The sequence below is a fragment of the Symphalangus syndactylus genome, chromosome 6, assembly GCF_028878055.3.
Source record: "Symphalangus syndactylus isolate Jambi chromosome 6, NHGRI_mSymSyn1-v2.1_pri, whole genome shotgun sequence".
NCBI lineage: Eukaryota > Metazoa > Chordata > Mammalia > Primates > Hylobatidae > Symphalangus > Symphalangus syndactylus.
This window is the reverse complement of record NC_072428.2, coordinates 61,586,935-61,606,337: the sequence shown is the minus strand read 5'-3', so window position 1 is coordinate 61,606,337 and position 19,403 is coordinate 61,586,935. Positions and strand designations below refer to the sequence as shown.

At 35.4% G+C, this 19,403-nt stretch overlaps 1 protein-coding gene across 1 annotated transcript in view; it reads left to right on the top strand.

Moving 5' to 3' along the window:
* TENM4 (teneurin transmembrane protein 4) overlaps nt 1-19,403 on the top strand; it is a 3,069,169-nt gene that overhangs the window by 827,675 nt on the left and 2,222,091 nt on the right. The window lies entirely within an intron of this gene.

Genomic DNA, 19,403 nt, shown 5'->3' with positions numbered 1-19,403 from the left:
GCCTACTTGCAGAGTCATGCTGAGGATTAAATGAGATAACAACTGTACCCTTGCCTAGCACCATACCTGTTGTTGAGTTGGTAATAGATCAATTTCAATCACGATAATGTTATAACCTCTGTTCCTTGAGCAATTCCATTTCACTCTTCGTTTCTTGATTTTTTCCATGCCTAAAGTGAGCTTTTAGGCGAGAGTATTTCTTACATGTATTACTCTCACATTCTACTCTTTATGTCTTCCTGTAACACTACTTCAAGAGATGCTACCAGTGTTCTTACTTGAAAAAAAATATGGAATTATAGAAATTTCAGATACCCTCTCAGTAAATGGAAAAGATCTGAGGGCCAGTATGGCAGTGACAAGGAGTTTTTAATCTTATGTAAATGTAGCATTTGTCTATAACCCAAGCTACTCTCTCCTTCAGGAGATCCCGAGGCCAGAAGAGAGAGTAAAGAATTATAGACATACCAGTTTCTTTTTACAGAAAAATCATGAACCATTTTGCAGATATTCCCATATGCTTGGTGTGGGCGTGGTGGATAATTCTAACATCTGTCAGTCACTTCCCGTTCTAAGCCCCTTGTTCATTACTGGGACCCTGACATGGGGAAAAGGTGCAGCTTCTGTAGTTTGAATTTTACTGCCTTTTCCTGGCCACACATTTTATTTTTTACCTTTGCTTTACTGCCTCCTGCAGGGACATTCCCCAATTGAGTCAGGTCCCTGCCCTTCTACAATGGATACTGACATTTAACTTTATCTGAAATAATATTAATGGGTCTCACAAGCCATTAGTTTCCCAATTAGTTTATATAAAATGCTCAGGCTGCAAACCATGATGCTAATTGGCATCTACCAAGCAAGTCACCCTGCTTCATAACATGGGTAGGCTTTTTTTTTTTGCAGCCATATTCACCAGACTTCTTTTGGTGATCAATGCTTGAAAATTTTATTATTTACCTCCATAGCAAGCTTGTGAGTACTTTGATGATGTATATGAAAATCCTATGTCTTTTTCAGCTTTATTTCTGCTATGGTTGACACAGAGGATTTTTTTGCTAAGAACTATGATGGGCCCTTGTGGTGGAATAGATTTTTAAGACACGGGGTCTGTCTTCCATTGAATCACAGTCTAGCTATGGAGAAAGGTAGGTAATCTGAAAAACAAATACTATGATAAACACATTAGTAAAGTACTAGCATTGAGTATAGTGCTCAGAGCTTATAGTAGTGTCTCAAAATAAGTATAACAAGCCAAACTGAACTCCTGAGCAACACATAAATGGAGTAAGTCAGTTTTTCCAGGAAAGGGTAAGGAGCACTACATAAAAGAGGTGATACTTGACATGTACTTTGAAAAAGAAGTTTGGGACATTCAAGTTTGTTGAAGTTTGTACTTTTTCATACTATTTAAGTAACTCTATGGAAACATGGTTAAGGACATTGTGGCTCAAACCATGGCCCCTTGTGGTGGAATAGATTAATTATTTCCTCTTTGAAATAATATATTATTCTTTCCCCCTTGCTTCCAACGAGAATAGAAGACAGTAGAAGAAAAACGTAGGCAAGAGCTAGATCACAGAGAACTTTGTACATCATGTTAGACAGTGAGAAGTTACACATTTACTCTTATCTAGCCTGTTGCTTTTGCTGTTAATTTTCTATCCTAAGTTTGACTTTGTTATCAAATATTCAAGCTATGTTCCTATCTACTAAAGATGTTCAGGTCAAACAAACAAAAAAATTATAGAAGATTCCCCATCATAAATCTATAGTCTCTAGAGTAGGTAATCTTCATTGGAATGTCCGAGAAATAAAGCCAGGGTCACATCACAGGGACCTAAAACGCTGTGTCTCCCTGTTTCCCCCCAGTAGTTCCATGCCAAAAATAGAGTTTCATATCAAAAATGTAGAGGCAGCCTGCTATGGTAAGACTGCTTATGTTCCCCCCAAATCCACATGTTGAAACTTTGTCCCCAGTATGATAGTATTAAGACATGTGGCTTTTGGGGAGGTGATTAAGTCATGAGGACAGAGCCCTTATGAATGTTATTAGTGCCATTAGAAAAGAGTCCCTAGGGACTCATCTCAGTCTTTGAATGAAGTCAGCGGTTTGGGCTGGGATTGGGAGGGGGGAGAGAACAAATGCATATGCATAAAATGTATTTCAAGATATTTTTTTCTGTGTCCATCAGGGAGAATAAATTTCTATGTAGTGGATTCTTCTAGTCTACTGAACTAGAAGAGGTAATTTACTAGATACTATACAAATGGCCAAAAAATTACATTTTATGAGTCCTTGTTTGACCCTTCTACCAAGTGAGGACAGAAACAGGTGCTTGTCTATGAGGAATGGTCTCTCGCCAGATTCCAAATGTAATGGACTCCCTTTACCTTGCTCTTGGACTTCCCAGCTTCCAGAACTGTAAGAAATAAATTTCTGTTGTTCAGAAGCTACTCAGTCTATGGCATATTTATAGCAACTGGAACAGTCTAAGACACAGTTCTTTACATTTAACCAAAGTCCTGTGTGAGCTCTTCTAGAAAACTAAAATATCAAAGAGAATTATGCCTATCAATAGTTCAGATCTTGATGTAGATCATATAGGCATAATTTATAGGAAATATCACCAAATCTATAGGAAAGAGGTCCGAATAAAGAGCCTTGAGTTAAAACCGGACTGATATCTAAAATTGAAAGTTAAACTATAGATGCCTGCAACCTGAAATAGAGGAAAAAAATTGAGTTTTAGGACAAAATATTTCTTTAATAACTGAATTCTGCCACATATTGTGTGAACTTAGGTGAGTCATGTAATCCAACCTGACTAATGAAATGGGGTCATACTGCTATTGGTTTTATTGCCCTGACAGTTCTCTTTGTGATGACAACCCAGTGTCATATTTTTATATAAAAACCCTTGTAAAATCTAAAATGCTATTTAAATGCATTCTTTAATTTTTAGCTATGTGTTCTCTATGACACTTAAAATATGAGTCAGTCCATAAAAATTTAATAGACAAGCTATTTTTCAAAGCACCTTTGTTGTGTGAAGTGAGGTGCTAGCATATTGAGCTAGATAGTGTTGCACAGCTGTGAGTTCTTTGAATCACATGTGATTTTTACCTGCTGTGGGTTTATAGTGTACTGGAATTTTCAAATACAGCCCTTTTGTTTACATTTCATAAGTAATATTATATTCTGTCTTGACATTGAGGAATTGCCACGGCTCTAATAATTCTGATTAAGTATCCTTGCAAATCAGCTGCAAAAGAACCCAAACTTATTTTCCCATTTGCTACCCAAGCAAAAGGAGGAAAAAGTGGCCCATTTATGCCTGGAATAATGCTATATTCCCCCCAACTCACAGATGAATAGATCTATAATGAAGTGCAATTTTCCTCAGAAAATAAACACCAATGAGTGGAAAATTGGGGTTACAGCGTGTGCATTGCAAAGTAATAGTCACTTAAGCATTGAATCCAGCCAAAGGACAATTGGAAAAGATGAAGGACATTCAAATAAGAAGTAGAAATCTGGCAAAGGTTAAAGGGGGTCCAGTGGAAGCTTTAGAAAACAGGGATTGCAAGTGTAACAATGAAATGATTCAGTTCTGCAAGATAGAAAGGGTTGAGAGGGCAAGATACATCTTGGTTCACGGTCTAGACAACAGTTATGTACATGCTATGGTCCAATGCGAGACCTCACAGGAGTAAAATAAAAAATAAGAAGAGAAAATTAATTCATGGAAATAGACAAGATTAATAACTCAGCACAAAACACACAAGATCAAAACAAACTCGGTCTCCAACCATACCTATTTAGGGAATTTCATTGTTCTGAAAACACCTAATTCCACATAGACCATTTATTTATGCAACCAACATTTATTAAGTGGTTACCATGTGCCAGGCATAGAAATTCACCAGGGAGAGCAGTGAACAAAATAGATGTAATATCTTTGCTTGTGCATCTTCAAACTAATGATTTTCACCTGCTTTCAATGAACTACACTGCACTTTGTTACTGAGATTACTAGTAGGTTGAACCACAATAAGCTGTCATTTTGTAGGTCAAATGCATTTAGGTATTGGCAATTTAAAAAGGTTCAGCCTAATGTTATCCTTTGTATAAATTGTAGAACTCTTTTAATAAATGTTCTTTGCCCTAAGAATATATTTTTATTACCTCTAACTAGCAGTTTCTTCTCACTTGATTTAAAAGGTCTCTACCTTTGCTATTTCCCTAAAACTCTCTTAAAATTTCCAAATTAAATATTGTTTCACATTATATAGGATGCAGCTGTGGTCACCCTACTGTACCAAGGGATAAATATGATGCAGTACAGCTTTCTTAGAATTAATCACTGTATTGAGATTCCTTATGTCAGACACAGTTTATTGAAATCAGATACCTTCAATTCAGAGTGGTACCCCTATTCTTATGCAGTTTTACTTTGTTAGAAAACATTTTACTAAGATTTTTAAAGTTATATTCTGGAGTCATTCCATTCTTCCTTTGTCTAAGACCAAGACCTCCATTCTCAGCCTTTGGGACGTAGATCTCATCTACTCCATTGACCAAGATTGGGCTGCCAACATCCCCCATCATCAGCAGGATATTTGTCTAAAATTTCGGAGTGTGGTCCCAGAACAACAGCATCAGTCCCACTAGGATATTTCTGAGAAATATAAACACCCAATCTTCGTCCCAGACCTTCTAAATAAGACACTCTGGAAGTGCAGCCCAGACATCCTGTTTAGCAAGCCCTCCAAGTGACTCTGATGCTGCTAAACTTTAAGAGCCACTGATCTCAAGGAGTAGTTCTCAATCTCCTCAGATCTTAAGCATAGACTGTGAGTACAGAAAACAATTATTTTCTCCTTGACTGTTTCAACTACCTGGGAGAGAAAGGCAGAAATGCTGACTCTAAGGGTGGAAGATGTAGGAAGGACCTAGCAGTGGCCTTAACCTTGGATGGAAGTCAGATAGGATTGAACAGTTGAGTACTACCTGAAAGATCTGGGAATGGGGAATGTGGAAATCCATCCTATCTGTGAGAACCAAGTGATGTGCAAAGGTTGTATGGGTGTAACCCTGGGCAAGGGGATGTTTTTTCTCCATTTAATCAAACAATGTTGGGGTTGATGATTTAGAGGAGGTTTTTGTAAAATGACACCATTAGGTCAGAAGAGACACTGATGACAACTCATTTGGTTTTCCTCTTTCTGAATTTTGTGTTCTTCCCTAGAGATGTTTGGTAGATAACTAACAGTGTGAAGACCAACATGCTACAAATAATCAGGCCTATCTGTGCATAGCAATTATATTTACATTTCTTCTGCAAAGATTTTAGATATTATTTCACCAGAGAATCTCTCTCTCCTTAAAATAGTCTATTCTACTCTCATGTATGTGATGCGTTATGTGCCAATTTGTTCTTTTTCAACGTCTAGGTTGCTAAGTATTTTTTTCTCTGAATGCATTGGGCAGGTGGAGGGATCTTTGGATTATATGGGGCTAGAGCCTGCAGGAAACCTTCTGTACTAAGAAAAGTTAGATTCTATAGGAGAGAAGAGAAGCAGGCAGCTCTAGCTTAGAGTTAGGTTGAGGTTCTGAGAATGGGAAGCTCCTTAGCCACTAATATAAAATCATCCGTGTTAACCATGCTTGTTATTTAACCATCTGTAAGTGGAAAACCAGGATTCCTGAACATTCCTCATCTCAGTCTTTGAATGAAGTCAGCGGTTTGGGCTGGGATTGGGAGTGGGGAGAGAACAAATGCATGTGCATAGAATGTAATTTTTTGGCCATTTGTATAGTATCTAGTAAATTACCTCTTCTAGTTCAGTAGACTAGAAGAATCCATGTCTTTCCCCAATGTGAATTATTTACTTGTTTCTCAAGACTAGTTTGTTTAATGTGAATAAAGTAATCTTTTCTATTTGCTTTAAATCCTTTACTTTAACCTTATAAAAAGCCTTAGCTCAGGGAACTCTTTTCAGTCTGTCTGGGGCTGACAGAACTGAGGAGGAAGAAAATATTCTTTAAACGTTCTTCATTTGTTTTTGTTTTTCTTTTTTTCCTTTTCAAAAGCACAAGTTTCCCAGCTTGCAAAAATTAAGCAGCCTAGAATATTTGATGCCTTATTTTGAAATGTCAGAGCTTAAACAAACCTTTCCTAAACTAACAATAGGTTTTTACTGTAGACAAATTCATAAGAGTTTCTATTACTTTTCACTCTTTTTAGTGAAGCTACATCCTCTAACCACCACCTAATTTCACGTAATTTGTGGTGTTTACCCTAGGGATGCTAAACTCCAGAGAATGGGATGGTATCAAGGGTCAGGATAAATGTTTACAGGAAACTTTAAAAAGATTGTTGCCAAATAGCTTCAGCCTTCCTAAGTGTCCTGAGGGGAGTATTTTACATTTAGATAGGCCTGGGTGCCTTAAGCAGAACCAGTTACCACTGAATCAAGATAATTTTCAACAGTGAGCAAGCTTGGCTTTGTAGACTTATGTAGATGAAACAAATGAAATACTTTGGCACAGATGGGAATGTTGAGCTCTCAATTTTCTCTGTGCTGTGTTGTGTTTTTATTGTCCTCATTAAACACATTATTTGTAGACAGCTTTTATATTTATATTTGCCAGGGCCTACAAATTGGCATTTATACATGCAAGAGGCTTGACAGGCATTTATTAGGGTGTTTTCATATCTATCACTGTTAACACTGATGTCTGAGCCTCCGTATTTTAAGCGAGTATCCTGCAGAATTTGTGTGGATTTACTGGCACGATAGCTAATAATAATAGCTGCCAGGTACAAAACATGGGCCCCTGAATTTTTACTGTATTATTTCTAATCCCCCTCCCAACAGCCCTGCAATTTAGGTGTTCTAATCTGCATTTTAGAATGAGGAAGCTGAGGCTGAGAAGTAACTTGCCCAACATCAAAAGCATGCAAGCAAGGTAGAGAAAGAAGTGAGGATTTGAACGTGGGTTGGTGTAATGACAAATCCCTGCTTTTTAATTTGCATCATGAGTCTCAGGTATCAGTGAGATCAGTGTTCAGAGAGAAGGTGAACTTTGTCGAGGTCCACTCACATGTTGCTACTTGCCAGTCTTATTGATGTTACACTGTGAGCCCCATGAAAACAAGGGCCTTGTCTGTTTTGGCCTCAGTTTCCTCCCTGTTCTCAGCACTATGGCTGGAATATATATAATAGACATTTTTTTTTGTTTATAGTGGACAGGGAGTATGCAATAAGCATTTTTGAATGAGTGAATAAACAAACGAATAAATTGGTTTGCCATCTGTCAATCAAAAAGGTATAGGATTCAGCCTGGGCTGGATTTCTAATTCTACATTATAGCTTCTTAGCTAAATGAACTTGGAAAAGACACTCTACTAAATCTCGGTTGCCTTATCTGCATAAAGGGAATGATTTAGAAGATCAATTGGAAGATGAACGTAAAAACATTTAGTAAATTCAATGTAAATATTAATTGCTTTAGCTGTGATTTAATTTGCAAAGCCCTAGAAAATGATTTCTTATCTAGATCTTAGATTAAATCCTCCCATCTGCTTTTTGGTACCTAAAATCTGGAAATGATTTTCAAATATTTTTGGCTTTTTATCTTGCCCCACTCTAAGAAATATGTTTTTTGTCAAACCAGTCCACACATCATAAATGAAATTGCAACTAAAATTCAAAGAAAATTGTTGTGAAACAATATCAAAACCTATTTATTATGCGTGTTTTTATGTTCTCTATTCAGTTCTGTTTTTTCTATTCCAATAAAATGCCGTTTATGACCCACTAAACTGCGTTTAAGATCCACATTTTATTTGAAACCTATACTTTGAAATACTGCCCTAGGGGAAAGGATCACTGACTTGAACTCTTTCATGTTGTATTATAGTAAGACTATCTGAGTTAAAAGATGGTGTCGGTCTAAAAGAGAGGCAGGAGTAGGTGTGTATGCATGTGATTGGGGAGTAACATTGATGAAGAAACAAATAATTACACACTGACTCTATCTATCCGTCTGTCCTTCCATCCGCCGATCTATCTTCATTTATCTAAACCTACTCACCTACCTGCCTACTACTTACCTAACTCTATAAATAAATAAATGAGTACAATACTCACATATGTTTTGTTAAGATCTCTCTCAGAACGCTTTTTATGAGTTCCCTGCAGTCAGTGACCATACAGGCTTCTGGTGAGATGAAAAGTCCACCTGTTAATGTATAAATTCTGATAGTGACAGATAACAGGTGAATAATGACAATCTGTAAGATTTTTTGCAGTTTTAAAAAATTTAGTTCATGATTTTCTACAATTTGTTAAATGAAACATGTACTGCCTATTTTAAACTTATAGAATGCAATAAACTATATAGAATATTATGTTATTTATAGTTTAACTTAAAAGCCTTATAAATATTGTGAGTTTATTTCTTACGCAAACATATAAAACTGTGAAGATATATAAATATAACTTACCTGTGTATAAAAACTATTAGTAAAAATGGAAGAGATACATTATATGAAAGTACCACAATTTGTTTAGGCAGCCATTTATTGATGGACATTGATAAATATTTCTGCAACAAACAACTTTATATAGCAGTCATTTGATGTATACTCAAGTAATATATATAATACATATTTTGCCAAACATTGTAAAATTATATTCTATAGATGTGCGGATTTTATCCCAGCCAGTAATATGAATACCTTTTTCCCTATATGCTCCTCAACACTGTGAATTATCCAACTTTTCTGTTTTTGGAATTGAGTGGGTTAAAGGTGACATACTAGTTTAATTTAATTCTTTTTGTTTTTGAATGAAACTGAACATATTTTCATGTGTATGCGAGTCATTTGCCTTTTCTTTTATGTGAACCGTCTGCTTACTTTCCTTTCCCCATTATTTTCCTAGATATTGGATTTTTTATTTATTTATCTTTTAAAAACGTTAAGCTTTACTGAAGCCAATTTTCTGTCTTTTCGTGTGATGAGTTGAAAATATTTTTCTATTCATTTATTCATTTTGCTTATGGTGCTTTTTGTCATCCAGTTATGTAGATAATTTAAACATTGTTTTAATGGCTTCTGAGTCTCGGATTATATTTATAAATGCCTTTTCCAATCTGATATTATTTTTAAACACCCCAAGCTTTCTATCAATAAGTTATGATTTGATTTTCCAAAAATATTTTAAATGTTTGCTTCATTTAGATTTGTCCTACTACTATGAGTAAGGTATGAATTGAACCAATTTTTCCCCAACTGGCCATCAGGTTTATATAGAACTTTTCACTGAATAGTTCATATTTTCATTACTTATTTGTAATGCCGTCTTTATTAGACAGAAGACTCCAATACATATTTGAGTCTATTTTTGGTCTGTCTAATCTGAGACACTGACTCTCTATTTATTTGCCATTATCATACTTCTTTATCAGAGCTATAGAATATCCTTCAGTATTTGGTAGCTTTTATATACTTAAACACTGATCTATTTTTTGAGTTTTTAAATGATTATTGCTTGTTTTTTAATATAAAATTTATAATCAACTGTGTACTTTCAACCCGAGAGAAAGTTGGGTTTGTACTGTATTTGTACCATGATAAATTGGTAGAGTAGCTTAGGGAGCGCAGGCATTGCTATGAATATTGAATCCTCCTATGCAAACACTCAGTATGACTTTTTGTTTCATCAAATCATCCTTGGGTACTGCAGGAACATTTAAAATTTGTCTTTGTATAAATCTTGACATTTCTTGTTAGATGTGTTATTAAGTATTTTATCTACTTAAATATTGTTCTGAATGAATTTCTTTTCTTTTGTTATGTCCTTTAAGTGGATTTGGTTTGCATATATAAAAACTGGTATTTTATGTATTAATATTTTGTGCTCAGGCCCTCACAAAATTCTTTCATTAATGCTAATAGTTTTTACGATCACTTCCTTAAGTTTCCACATTTATAATCATATTTATTAGATCCTTCTAAATTTTATACAACTCATTTCTATTCTCTAAATTGTTGGCTGCTATTTCCAAAAAGGATTAATACTAATTGTGATTATAGATATCACAATATTCATTAATCTTCTTTTAAGTATGATATTGACTTTGATTTTGAGATAGATATGCTTTATAATGTTTTTGAAATATATATATATTTGATATTTATTAATTTTTAATCAAAAATTCAAATAGCTTATAAGCATTAAGAGAAATGCTTATATAATTTGTCTCCTGGTTTATTAATATGATAAATTATAAAGATATATTTTTAATATTGATGAATATCTATGTTCCTGGAATAACATTTCTTGTTTATGGGAGAGCTATATATATATATATTTTAAACCAGTAACTATTAGGGTTGGTATCATATGTATGCTTACTTCATTAAAATAATATAGGACTTTTTTTCTGTTTCTATACTTTAAGTTTTTTTAAATGATATTGGGATGAATTTTTAAGGTATTAAGCCTTTTGCTCAATACTGGCATTTTTTTTCCAAATGGTAAGGAGTCCTTTCTGACTAGTCTGTGCCTATATGGTTGGGTATTTTTATGATTACCCCAACCACCATCACCCCAAAACTATACTGAAAAAAGAGCTTTGGGCAGGAGCAGTAGTACAGGCCAGAGCCTGATAGTGTCAATGTGGAATTTTCTGGTAGTACAGGCCAGAGCCTGATAGCGTCAGTGTGGAATTTTCTGGTAGTACAGGCCGGAGCCTGATAACGTCAGTGTGGAATTTTCTGGTAGTACAGGCCGGAGCCTGATAGTGTCAGTGTGGAATTTTCTGGTGTGCAATCCCTCTGTTCCTCAGGGCGACACCCAACAAAATGACCATAGATCTCTTCAAGTTCCTTTTCTTCTGCTAAAATAATACCAATATAACATCAGTATAAGTTCCTCTGGAATTCCTTCAGGCTTTAAAGCTTTTGCCATGAAAAGTCTAGGCTAAGATGGATTTTCTAAGATATTTTGTTTCGTGTAAGAACCTTGTATATATATTTGGATACAATTTTGGATTATATCAAGAATTCTCTCCTATATGTCCTGAGTTAATGCCTTTAAGGCAATGAGCATAGTACTTGCCACAAGATATGTCCTCAATAAATATTATTATTGGTATTATTATATTACTCAATTTTTACAAAACTCCCTGTGAAATAAAGTTGAGAAAGAGTTCTTACACTCTCTTGCCTAAATCATACCTTTAGAATGTGGTGGCATTGGATTGCCGACCCAAGTCTTTTCACTCTGAGACCAGTGCTTTTCCCACTAGATGTTCATAAATGGAACACCATATACATGAATGAAGAAATAATGCCTTTATCATTATCGATTTAGTAATTGAAATTTAAATATCCATTGTTTTATAAATGTGGGCAACGAATTCAATAGTGTTAGCTATTCCTCTCACTTTATCACCAATAGAAATAAAAATGATTTTGTATCATATTAAAGATGCTGCATGTATACTGAGATAACATTTATACTTACCACTATTTTGAAATTATGTTAGTTATCAGACCTGTGGCTTGAACTTATTATTTGAATTACCAATAAATATTTATAATTTAATTAAATATAATTCATTCTTGGCAGTTTTATAAATATATTTTATATTATTTTGAGAAAGGTGTCCACGGGCTTTACCAGATGGCCAAAGTGGTTGACATTACAAAAAATGGTAAAGAACTCCTGAAAAAAAATTCTGTGATTGTATGACCCTCTTTTCCTATTCTGTATTTTTAACAATATTTCACAAGGGATACATCACTGAAGGATGAATGTTCCCAACATCTCATTCAAAGGAAATTTGAGACATCCGCACCTGATACTTTCTGGCACAGAATTCGCTGAATTCTTCAGCTGGCAGAGTAACCAGATGGATTTTAATTGCCCAGTGAAGGGATAATTTTCCCTAAGAAATCCCACACATGCCAGTACAACCCTGTGAGCTTGTCACAAGGCATCCTCCTTTGCCAACCTTTTCAGCCGGCTCCAAACAGAGTGCTTTTCAAAGGAATCCTGTGACAACATAAAGCAAAATTTAGTAAATGTCTTTGCTCGATAGGGGAAAAGTGAAATAAATAGCCAGTGAGTGCTCTAGGGAGAAGCTGCAGACAATGCTCTGCCTGCCGCTGAGCACGCTTATCAGTGAATACACAGCCCTTCTGCAAAATGGATTGTGCTTAATCGAATCTGATGCCTCCCCCTGAGGAGATTGGCGAGAGTGTAGAGATGATCAGAGGTTGATGGATTGGGGTATATTCCATCCTCCTTCAGATCACCAACATTTCCCTCAATATAGTTCTTGTATTTTTACATTCCCTCCATTTGGAGTGATTTTTGATGTTCTGATAGTCAAAACCATGCTTTGCAGATAACTGTAGAATATGTGAAGGTGAGAGTCATGATACACAGAAATATTTATAAAAACGAAATCACATTGTTACCAAACAGGCAGGGACCAGGATCAGTGATCTTTTCTATCGTCTAAGGCTTCATTCAACTGATTAGAATTGTCCATTTGTTTTTAAAAATGAACAGAATTATTATTGCTTAGGTTCTGCTTGGGCGTTTATGTTTACTAAGGTGTTTGTATCCCGTATCTAATTTTGTATGAGAGGAAATGAGTCTCAGGTTAAATAACTTCACCAAAGTTACACAGCTATTACAAAACAGGGTTGTGCCTTCAACTCAGTCTATCCATTTCTAAGCTTTTGTCTTTCCATTATATGCCTTTACAGTTTTTAGAAAAGAGAAAAATATTTTTGATGACATTTTGGAAGGCTTCTTGAACTACATGTTAAAGAGACGAGTCAAAGTTGTATCAGAAGCAAAGAAAATAAATTAAAAAAACAGAACAATTCTCCTAGAAGCATTTCTCAGCAATAACAATACAAAGCAAAGTTTCCCATTTTAACCTTAAAGCAAGTATTCTACTTTGCTTTAAGTTTCTGCTGATACCTCAATCAAATTAAATTGGTTTTTCCACATAGCAATTTGGAGAAATATCAGGCCCATTGGGATCAAGTGAAAAACAGATGTGAAGTAATATGCATTTTTCATGTGCCCCAAGGGTTGTGACATTTTCGATTTACTGACACTCTGGGGTAAGGAAAACATATCTATAAGCATGAAACCGAAGCTCTTAGTCTCACAACTTGGTTGCTAGAATAAGCTTGTTTAGGTAGGTGGAGAACTTCACTGAATATCTTGTTTAGAAGTTTGCAAAGCTTGGACCTTTTTATACAATTGATCATTTATGACAGCCAGATATTTCCTTGCTTGGGTAACAGCTGGCTTTAAAAAATGCTGCAACATTAACTCACTTACTTACCCATACCTACCAGGATAAATAATGTTATGCTGTTAGAGAGTCTGGCGTAACAAATCCTATTTCAGCTTTTACTCAAATATAGGTATTAATAAAATGAAATGATGCTATGATATCCAGATCATCTTTCCCATGTGCCTAGTGTAAGATTTATTTGGCCATTCCTTAAATTGTTAAAAATAACCCTTGGCTTTATGACATAGGGATTCATGGACATTTTGAAGGTCAGAGGGAGGTTTTTATAAAGCTTGTAACAAATGATTAATCTTTCAGTTTTGTGTTTGTTGTGTTATGTGTTTTTGTATGTTTGCTTGTTTTAACCAAGTATTAAACACTATAGACACCTTAACCCCTTACAGACCTCTTGGGACCCCTTGTCCTTTGGGCACTCTATTCAGTTAAGATATTAACTAAACACTGAGGATTCAGCTGTAAGAAGTGAAAAGCAAGGTGTGTTTGAGACCATTATGTGTATATCCTTTCACTAGTTACACTGATGATAATGGAAATCAGTTACACTGATGATAATGGAAATTCCACTCCATGTGGGCATCTAAAACTACCTGAGGAAGAAACTAAGCATCCTATGTCTCTTATCCACTAAAATAGCTCTATCATTTGCCTCTCAGCTATCTTCCTGAGCTGTCTCAAAGCTGTCAATTGCTCCACAACCTGTTGTATGAACAGGAGATTGTTTTTTTAAGTCACAAAGAATTAAACATCTACAATTTAATAATTTCTACCTATCACTCTTCTGTGCTGGGTAATATTAAAGGTCAGTACTTTAATTTTCACAATAATATTATTTAAAAAGTTATCAATTTTGTTGCCATTCTGTGAAGAAAGAAACTGTTGGAGTCATATAACTTGTTCAAAGAGATTAACTTTAACTCCAAAGCTTTGTTGGCCGTTATGCTAAAATTAACAGATCCCTTTTCAAGAAATGCCTCTCAAACTTTGAAAAGCTTCCATGTTGGATCTGCTGTCCTTAGCCTGTAAGCCTTTTGAGAGCAGCCACAGAGTCCTCATAATCTCTGCATTCTAATCTCCTCCCACAGTACTGACCTGGGCTCTCAGCTGTAACCACTCCTGATCGTCAGTCTCACTTTGGATAGAGTCGCACTTTGGTCCCCCAAGTCCCAATTCCTACATCTGGCCAATTTTCCAACTCATTCTTAAGGGAAAGTTCAAACTCAAAGATTTAGGAAATGTAAAAAGTCCTTCTTTGCCCTTCGTCTAGAACAGGGGTCAGCAAGTGTCTTCTGTAAAAGGGCCAGATAATAAATACTTTGGGATTTCCCTGCCAGTTATGCTTTGGCTGTTGTTTGTATAACCCTTTAATCATGTAGAGCATAAGCCATACAAAAAAAATGTGCCCTAGCTTGACAAATCCTAGTCTAGAATATAATATTCTTAAATGCATTTAAACCTAGTTGTTCAAGAATTTTAATTTGTTTATCTACTTTAGCTCAAGTAAAGCCAAAGCTTTTATAGCAAGGCCATGTTTATTGAAACTGTTCCAACAGGCCTGCCAGTAATAACAACAACAATAATAACGAAGTTTTACTCTTTACTGATTATAAAGGATATTTAGGCCATAACCCTAAGTGTCCCTTCCTATGTAGTCTTGCAGTCAGCATCCTCTGGAGCTTCAATTGACATCTCTCCATCTGCACCCTCCACCAGACAGACTAAAATTCTGTCTTCTCTCAGCCAAAAAGGATCTCATAGCTTCTGCCTTTCCCCTTTCTGGATTCTTGCAGATTGGTGTCACATGTCACATAACAATATTTTGGTCAAAGACAGACCACATAAGTGAAGGTGGTCCCATAAGATTATAATGGATCTGAAAAATTTCTATCACCTAGTGACATCTCAGCGGTCATAACCTTGTAGCATAGTTACTTTATTTTTTATAAATTTAGTGCAGCCTAAGTGTACAGTGTTTATAAAGTCTACAGTAGTGTATATAATGTCCTAGACCTTCACATTCACTCACCACTCACTCACTGACTCACTCAGAGAAACTTCTATTCCTGCAAGCTCCATTCATGCTAAGTGCCCTATACAGGTATACCATTTGTTATCTTCTATGCTGTATTTTTTCTGTACATACTTTATGTTTTAATATGTTTCAACACACAAATACTCACCATGTGTTACAATTGCCCACAGTAACATGCTACAAGTTTGCAGCCTAGGAGCAAGAAGCTATACCATATAGCCTAGGTATATAGTAGGCTACACCATCGAGGTTTGTGTAAGTACACTCTGAAATTTGCAGAATGACAAAATCACCTAATGATATATTTTCAGAATGTGTCCCCATTTTTAAGTGACACGACTGTAATAGTGTTCCCTAACTCTTTCTCCCCTCCTCTGCTTCTCAGATTCTGTCCTTTCAAGCCGATTGTATAGATCGGTCACGAAGACCTTAGGAACCAGTCGGAAAGAGAAAAGCTCTACTCAGGGTAGTGGGAAGGGCTAAATTATTGCTCGCTGTGCGTGTAGTCAGGCTGGAGGGTGAATGGGGCAGGAGACTAAGGACATGTGGTAAATACAGTAATGTTACTGAATTTTATTCTATCACTAAAGAAATTATAAAATTATATGTATTACAAATTATATATAATGTTATAATTGTTTTTATTATATATAATATATGTAATAAATTTTTTTGTTTCTTCCACCTTCCATAATCTCTCTCTCACTCTCTGTCTCTCTGTATATGTATATATATGTATATATATGTGTATATATATATGTATATATATATACATATATATATACACATATATATACATATATATACACATATATATACATATATATACGTATATATATACACACATATATATATATATATGAATATTATGGAAGGTGACATAGCCAAAAAAAAAAAAAAAAACTCAATAAAGTCTTTCCCAGATAAAGAGGAGGTGGAATGGGGAAAGGAGATCTGGGAGATTAGGCAGATGGATGTTCTAGTCCTGGCTTGTCCACCAAATAGCCTACTTGTCTGTGTAGTCCTCTCCTGGACTTCAGTACCCCACCTGTAAAACAGTGATGTTGAACTAGAAGGACTCTAGTTTCTTCACAGTATTGTTATTCTATCAGAAAGAGAAGAAAAACAAGTTTCCTTGTCATTTAGTATATTGAAAATTCACTTCTCATTTTTGTTAAAGAGTTGTCTCAATTTTATCTGTAAACACGTAGCAGCAAGTTGTTGAAAGTCTATAGACACACACACATACACATGCAATTTTTTCCTCAGCTGCTAAAAAAGTTTATGATTGTTAATAGAACAAGTTGTGATTGGAGGTGAGGGGTTTGCTATTATCGGAGCTGCTGAAGGCAAGCCTAGACGTGGCTATAATAGAGTCGATAGAATTATGTGAATGCACCTCTGGAGAGCTCCACGTAGGACGGGTGAGATGCCCTGAGCATGTTTGCCGGTCTGCCTTTCAGATCTAAGAGCATGTTACAATCTTTCGGATGGGTGATTATCTCTTCTTTAGTAGTTTGATTTGGAGATGGGATCAACATGCTTTTATTATGTAGCTCCTGAAAATACTGGTCAAAACTAATTAAAAATATATTTTTTAATTGAGGCTGAATTCTCTTCATAGTTCATACCATGTCCAATTATTTAAAGATCCAATTACTTAAATGCTCATTTAATAAATATGTATCAGTGCTTTCTCTCCTCAGAGAAACAAATATGAGGAAAACAGTCACTAGCCTATACAGGTCAAGAGAAATTTAGTCTATCTAGTTATACTATCTCCACATTACAATTCCTGGTATATAGAAATAATCAGAAAAATATTTGATGTTTTTTCCTTGAAGAGTTAAAACTTAAACTAATAATTATTAATAACCCTAATGCCACAAGTAACTGTGAAATAGGGGTGAAGGGAAAATTACATTCAGGATGTAGATAGTTCAGAGGAAGTGAGACTAATTTGATCTTGACAGACCATAATAATGAAAACTTCAAATATAACGTGATGATCAGAATAAGACTTTGAACAATAGTTTTCCCAATTGACAAGCAAAGATTTTTCTACACACATGAATGAGTGTGAGGCCAGCGAACAGGTTGCCTGATCGGATTTGGCACAGCAGGAACAGGACTAAAAGAGGAGCAGGACAAGGGCTGGTGACACAGGCAGGTGCCACGTCTTAGAAAGACTAACAGCCAGGGTAAGGAAGTGAAAGAGTTGTTTGTATGCATATCGAGCTAACAGAAGAAGTAGCTAGCTGTTAAATGGTTAAAGTTGGAAGCTTATATGCCCAACTTAGAAAGAGAGGGAATAAAAGGTTTCTATGGGGGGAACAAATAGGTGCCTATAGGAAAGACAAAAGGGTTTTAGGAGAACAAACTGAAGTTTTGAAAGTTGGTGAAAATGTTTGTGTATGCAGATGAAGGTGGTCTTACCACCTTCCTCATGGCCAAAAAAAAAAAAAAAAAAATCCCCTTAGAGGGAATTTATGACAAGTTCATTCTTGGTTTTCCTCTTGGAAGAGGACCTGCTCCAAAGAGGGAATTTATGGTTGCCTCATTTATTTTTGAGAAGTTCCTGTTTTTAGTCAGATAACAGAGCTCTAAGAATGTTTCTTCATGTATCTGATACATCTCAAATGTCTTCAGCTTAACATAGTCTTCATAACAACTCTTAACAACTCTGGGGTTCCAAGTGGGTAGCCACAGAAGCAAGTGATATGATCAAATTTTTCTACTAAAAAGATCCCACTGGCTATAGGGTGAGAGATAGACTGAAGTTAGAGCAGTAAGATTCAGACAAGTGAATTAGGCAATCCTGAAATAGCCCAAATGAGATATGATGAGGCCCTAAATTAGTACAATAACAGTGGGATTTTAAGCAGGAGTGAGAAATGAGATCATTGGAGTCAATAAAATTTCAGTTTCTAGAATTATTTTATAGGTTATATGTAAATGTGAGAAGTAAAAGAAAAAAGAAAGGGAAGTGCATAGGATCTTTATGACTTGTCAAAAGGTTTTCATAACCTTTATTTTGCTGTACAGAATTTAAGTGAACTCCACCTGCTGAGGAGGTTTGAGGATGACAGAGTATGTTTTGAGTATCTGATTCTCTCAGGAACAGGAAACTATGAGAGATTTGAGAGCAAGTAGGTATTGAAATTAGACCTGTATTTTCAAAAGAGAAACCAACAGCAACATTAAAATTGGAACGGAGGTGGAGCATTGGAGGTAGCGTCACCAAGTGTTCATCAATTTAAACCCGGTGAATGTAAACTCAATACTTAATGTGAGTTAAAATTCAAGTTTGTGCTAGGTAACTCTACTTATTCAGTCATGACACATTTAAAGAATCACTAGACTAAAAACAGGAAGTCCCAGGGCTGACTATGCCGAGGAATTTCCCTCGATTCAATAGATAACCTAGTGCCTATCCACTGAGAATCAAGGACTGCTAGTGAAGCAAAACTGTTTCCTGGCAAATGCATACAGGATTGATGGACGAATTAGCAACAAGTAAGGTAACTGTATGCTCATGGTAAACCATATGTTAAAGTGGGAATAAGGAAAGGACATCAAAGAAGGTCCGAAAAAATAGATTTGAACCTGTCTGCTGAATGTAAGGTGGGTTAATGACATTTCCTTCTCTAGAGTACTAAATAAGAAAAATCAAACGAGGAAAATTTATTATGCCAATTACAACTACATTCATCTAAATCATTGATATGCATGTAAACATAGTGGAGTTAAAAAATAATCAGTGAACTGATGAAAAGTATTACATCAATGAGGTAGTTAAGTTTGTATCTTTCAGGAAAGATAAGAAAACCTTAGTGTTTGATAGCCATACTTCCTGTAAAACATCAAGTTCTATTCTAGAACTTGTAGTTTCTGTCCCAGTTACATAGTTCTACTATCCAGTCCATGGAAATTTATTATAATAGAGATACATTACATCAAATTTAATCCAATTCTTTAGGGATAGGTCTAATTTGTTAGACATATGTGAGT